The 6135-nt window shown below is 30.3% G+C and overlaps 1 non-coding gene across 1 annotated transcript; it reads left to right on the top strand.

The window, feature by feature from the left end:
• Nucleotides 1-2188: 2188 nt before the first annotated feature.
• Nucleotides 2189-2261, top strand: Trnar-ccu. The gene has a single exon. It is a non-coding gene; the product is annotated as a tRNA-Arg (tRNA).
• The last annotated feature ends 3874 nt before the right edge of the window (nt 2262-6135 follow it).

Here is a 6135-nt window from a genome sequence, read left to right as displayed (position 1 = left end):
GTCCTACAGCCCGCTGGACCGACGATCTACGTAAGATTGCCAGTGTTAGCTGGATGAGGATAGCAGAAAACTAGGATGTTTGGCACGAACTTAGAGAGACCTATGTTCAGAAGTAGACTGCGATAGGCTGAACTGACTGACTGACTGACTGACTGAAGAGTATAACAACTGGAATAACTTATCTAAAATGTAAAAAATCATCATCATTTTTTGTTTCATCAGAATAGCAGTTTTCATAAGAAGTTTTACGTTTCATGAATTGATGCTGAACTACGATTAAAAACCGAAAAAACGATAGGTTGCCAATAACAACACTTGATTAGAAAGGAAACTGCAAAATGGAACAATGTTTTATCTAAAGCAACGCTTATATATTTTTTAATTAAATAACTACTACATCCATGGGCTTTCAATATTCATGCCCTTTTTATTTTCATTTTATTTATTTTTTCAAATTTTTGGCATCAACCAAAAGCGCCCGCTAGAAAAGAAAAATTGTGTGTGTGTTCTTTATAAATGTTTATATATTCATATGTATCTATAATGAATGGTTATGTTATCATATTTTTGTATTTTTTCGAAAGGTCTTAAGTTGCAATAAGGGACGTCGTACAATCTCTCCCAGGGCGCTAGTACCTATTGTCAAAATCGGCACTGATCATCGTGCCAATAAGTATATTATTAATTAGTCATTTGTTTGTATATTACAGGTGTGATTACGGGGAAGAGTGAAACGCCTGGAACTTGCAAACGTATTGCTACAGATTTTCGTTAAAATAAATCCTTCAATAACTTTCTAACGTTTCAAATAGTGGCTCGGCCCGATTAAGCGCTAAACACACACCATGTTGCATTACATTTAGTATAAGTTTTTGCAACTCCAGTTTAAGTCCATACATATATTATAATTATTTTAATTTTTCATAAAGTTAATATATAAACTACTCTTCATATTTTATGTCTGAAATATGGCAATTATATTTAATAATTATGCTCAAATCATTCTCCTTAATTACAAAATCTCTTGACTATTTGAATATTTATATTATATTTTTAATAAGTTACTCATAATCAATACTAATATTCTAAAATTTAAAAGATTGTTTGTTTGTTTATTTGAACGCGCTAATCTCAGTAACTACTGGTTCGTATTGAAATATTCTTTTTGTGTTGGACATCCCATTTACCGAAGAAAGCTATATTATGCTATTTTTTTTAATTAACGCGTGCGAAACCGCAGGGCACGGCTAGTCAAGTATTTATGAACCAGTATTCTTACCTAATAAGATTTAAAGTAATTGCTTAGTAATGGATTTTTTATAGGATGGTACAGTAGTAATCAGTAATACTAAAAACCACAATACAAATCATTATCACGCAAAAAATTATATAAACAATCAATAAATTTAAAATAAAATAATAAAAAAAAAACAATATAAAAAAAAACATTACTCAATAATAAATGAAACAAAAAAAACAACGTCAAATTAAAAATGCAAACGAGCAATTAATAATTATAAAAAGTCAAGCTCGCATCTCCGAATGAGAAATAAAAAACTTATGAAGCTGGAGATAAAAACCTCATTGATTGACCTGAATGCTTTGTGGAAGCTCGAGGGTCATACAGCGAGCAAGCACCCTTAACTGCACTGCGATGACGTCAGCAAAACTGATGGATTTTATATTCGCACTCATGTACTATCTTATACTAATACCTATAACTAAATATAAGATAGTCTGCTAGTAGTCTTACTATGAAATAACCTAAGTTTCTATAATAAAATAAAACCTTTTAAGAACTTTAATTATGGGTTTAGAAATAGGATTGACGTATAACAATATATGACAGTAATCTTAGATTTATTAGAAAAATAGGTTATAACCAAAATTATGTTACAGAATATACGCTGTCTCTGATAACTGCTCAAGGTCAAATTACTCGTAATGTAATATACTATTACTTAATAGTACGTAAATACATTCGACAATTACTAGATTAAGTAAACACTTGTTATTATTCCCGAGATAATATAACTTGTAACTAAAATAGTCTGCATACTGTAGTATAATTTATTGATAAACCTTTTTTGTTACCTACCTATTATGTTTTTGTAATAAATAAAGCAAACAAAAGGAAATTTCCACATAAATAGGATACTGATTAGCAAATTCAGTAACACTAGTATGCGCCCCTGTGGCCTAATGGATAAGGCATCGGCCTCCTAAGCCGGGGACTGTGGGTTCGAGTCCCACCAGGGGTACAAAATTACTTTTTGTATTTTACCATTTTTGTTTGCATTTTATTTTTATTGCAATGATTTTACCAGAAGGATAGATATTTTTTGTGCATTTACAATAATAATTAATTGAAACTGATTTAACTAAACAGTACAAAAAAATAATGATTCTTTTATTTACTTTAAACAACTTTTATACTTGTAAAAAAATTGTAAGAAGTCTTGTTAGCATATTTGTCGTATTTTTTTGTTATAATTCCCAGTTTCACTTTTTCGATTTTAGTTACTTTTTATTCGCAACTGTTAACTTAATAAAAAGGTAATGTGTATTAAGATTAAGACTTTTAGATACTATACTGCATAGATATGCACTTATAAGGTTGTGCATGTATTGGGTTAATATTTTTATATAAATACTAGAGGATCCACGCGGTGTCACATACACATACACATATATATTAAGTTATTCTTCCTGTACTTTGATTCGTAGAATATTTTAAACAAATAATCTTGTTCAATAAACACGATTTGCAACATTAGACTAATAACAAAAATTGTATCGATAGAATAACATATTTATATAGACCGTTAGAAACAAACAACCATATAAAAAGCTCTTCAGATAGGTACTTGTATCTTGTATCATATGTTGTCAAGTAAAGATAAAGAATAGGTGTAGTGGTACACATACAATTATGTAATTATATTGATGAAAGTTCCATTAACCCGACGATTATGGGCTACATTTCCAGTAGAACTATTTTTTTTTTTTTTTTTGGTATCGCAAGGGAACCCATTTACGGATGAAGTAGAACTATTTCTGGGTCAGTATATCTTTCAAAAGGAAATAATTTGACAACCTGTTGATAGTGTAACAAATTAAGCTCCTTTATCTATAAGTAGTATGTGATAGTAGTAAGTATAATGATCCGTTATAATTTCCATTTATATTCCAGTTAAGTATGGCCGTCATTGAGCCTACTAAACAATAACGTAAATATACCGCCCAAACTGTAGAGTGTAACGCCCTGAGGTCAGGTACTCGTAGTCGGACAGTGCGTGCACTGTGCGTCTTGCGTCTGTCTGCGACCTTGAAGGGGTCGACCGGAGCCTGGGATGGAATGGGGAGATCGATAGTACATCTATATCACTTCAGGTTATATTTATCTATGCTCTTATGTGTTTTTAGTAATCTATTGCCGATTTTTGTAATAAGAAACCAAACATTACTATAAATAAGCGCAAAAAATTAAAAAAAATCTGCTAAGTAGTTTAATGTGTGTAAAATTACAAGTTGCAGTTATAAACAGTTATGCAAAAGTGGCTGTTCCCCGAGATTTAATGGTAATATAATCTTATAAATTTATAATATAGCCATCCTCGGAAAATGGGATTGAAAAATTTTAAGATTAAACGCTTCAGCTTTATAATATTAGTATAGATTCATATTGAAAAACAAAATACAAATATGATATATGATGATAATTAATGTCATATCTTTATACATAAGTGCATCATCACTATATGGAAGAGAGCTGTTTACACAAAATAAATTTCTGAACTCACACATAAATATTTGACAACCAATATAAGTATACAAATAATTGTCAACCATTTTCATTGCTGACATTATTCTAAACCTTTATTTAAATACGTTGTTTAATTTGAGGTGAGTGTATAGACGGAATGAACAAATTAAATGTTTGACAGTTACGAAACCCATTTTCTTTGAACATTTTGTAATGGAAAAGTATTTTTCTTTTATTTTGTTTTTTTTTTCAATTTTCCAATGTATTTAATAGTTATTTTGCTATTCGGGATGGAGACAAATACAATAAATCAAAACCATGAAAATCGGTCGGTCGATGGTCGAGCAAACCTGAGTTTGTTTTGTATATTAAGAAGATTATTTACATGTTTTAATAATGAAATATAATTTAAAAAAGGTTACGATTAGAACTACTTACCTTTGGTCTGGACTTTTGAGTACAGTTTCATTACCATCCACAAGACAACAAGAGAAATAAGAATAAAGAAGGATAGACAACCAGAGACCGGAATATTTGTATAAATACAAATATCCATTCCGAGCGGAAATCGACCGTGGGTCTTTAATAGTTGACTACAAGGCACACGCACCACTACACGAGAACGGTCGTCTATTTCTGATAATAATTACTATTTACTTTTACGTCAATGCAATGCTTATGAACTTAAGAAAGTATGTTTTCGCTTCAGACATACATGCAGTAAAAAAAGTGTGTGTGTGTGTGTGTGTGTCAGCTCCGACGCACGACTGGAGTTTACTCCCTCAGATAAACTGTCTAAATAGGCATAAAAAAGGCTTACTAGTCGAAGAAAAATAGTAAATAAATGAAACAAAAAACGCCATCTATCGCCATAGATGACATTATTAGAAAGCGTCGTAACGCCATCTCGATAGATGGCGATAACAATATCGTAACGAGGTCATTCGTTCAGTAGATTTGACTCCTCATATTTTTTTTATACCAGGGGCCTTATATGAAAATCGATTCTTACGGAGTAAAAGCCAATAAACTCTAAAAAATTCTTCAAGACAAAACAAACATATTTAACAGATAATAGATTTATCACGTTTTTATTTTCTTTTTTTAATACGCTGCGTTCTCGTTCAGTTGCTCGTCCATAATTTAAACGTATTTAATATTTCAGTTTAAATATGAATGAAATAATTCGTTTGAATGATATTGAGTTCGTGTCTGAGATACGATTTATTTTAAATTTAATATCTGTTTCGTAAAATATATTATACATTATAAAATAATTACTGTAGTTCCGTTTTCAGTAAAAAATATTAACTCAGTTACTGGGGGCCGAATGTATTTTGTAATTTATATACATAAAGTTGAAAGCTTTCATCTTGAAAGAACACAATGATTAAATACAAAGAGACCTTAGTAATAACGCCTTTATTGTATATTTTTTCTTTGATTGTATCGTCTGTTATTGATATTGAGTTACTTATCCTTCTTATATTAAACAGTACCTATTTATTGTATAGCGGTCATTGTAAAATATACATATACGATACATTTTGTATTTTAAAGTTTGTACCGTAACTTAACGTAATCATGGTGTTTTACATTACATGATATAGTATAAGCATTTTATTGTCGCTAACGCCTATACTTAAAATAAATATAACTACAATTACTTTTAAGGATCAAAAAAGAAACACACACAGACACACACGCACATAATAATTAATACATATAAAACATTAAATTTAATATAAAAGATAATTCATTTTTACATAAATTTTATTATTACCTACTTTTATAAAAAATATCTTCATCGTCTTTGAAGGTTGAATAAATAAATTACATTTTCAGTTTGCTTAATAAACAAGTAATATTAAACGATAATATTGAACTTGCAAATAATTGAATTAATATTGATATGCAGTTATTTGTTTTCTGATTTGTTTGTTTCGGGTTCTTTGGTTTCACGTTTCAGCATCAGCTAAAAAAATTACATCAATAACGCTTCACACACAACGGTCTCTCTGAGATTTTCTAACGTGTTGATGGTCCGGAAACATATTATACATAAGCGCAAACCTTTGGACTACGGAAAAACTTGTATGACCTAAACAAATGTTTGTCATGAGCGAGGATCAAATTCGGGACGCAAGTGCAACCAACCAGTGCTGTAACCGCCGTGTCAACGCGTCGTCAAATCTGTTGATGTCCTTTACCTGGTGGTCGGCAAGAGCCACAATTAAGTTTTCCGTGCATAGCTTAACTTATAGTAATTTTTGGATAATGGAAACAACTTCCTGTGTTTTTTATACAATAATAATGAATTTTTCGATTATTTCTTCTCTATAATTACTTTTGTAATAGCTATTAAATTA

This window comes from Melitaea cinxia, chromosome 5, assembly GCF_905220565.1.
Source record: "Melitaea cinxia chromosome 5, ilMelCinx1.1, whole genome shotgun sequence".
Lineage (NCBI taxonomy): Eukaryota > Metazoa > Arthropoda > Insecta > Lepidoptera > Nymphalidae > Melitaea > Melitaea cinxia.
The sequence above is the reverse complement of the archived record's forward strand: the minus strand, read 5'-3'. Positions and strand labels throughout refer to the sequence as shown.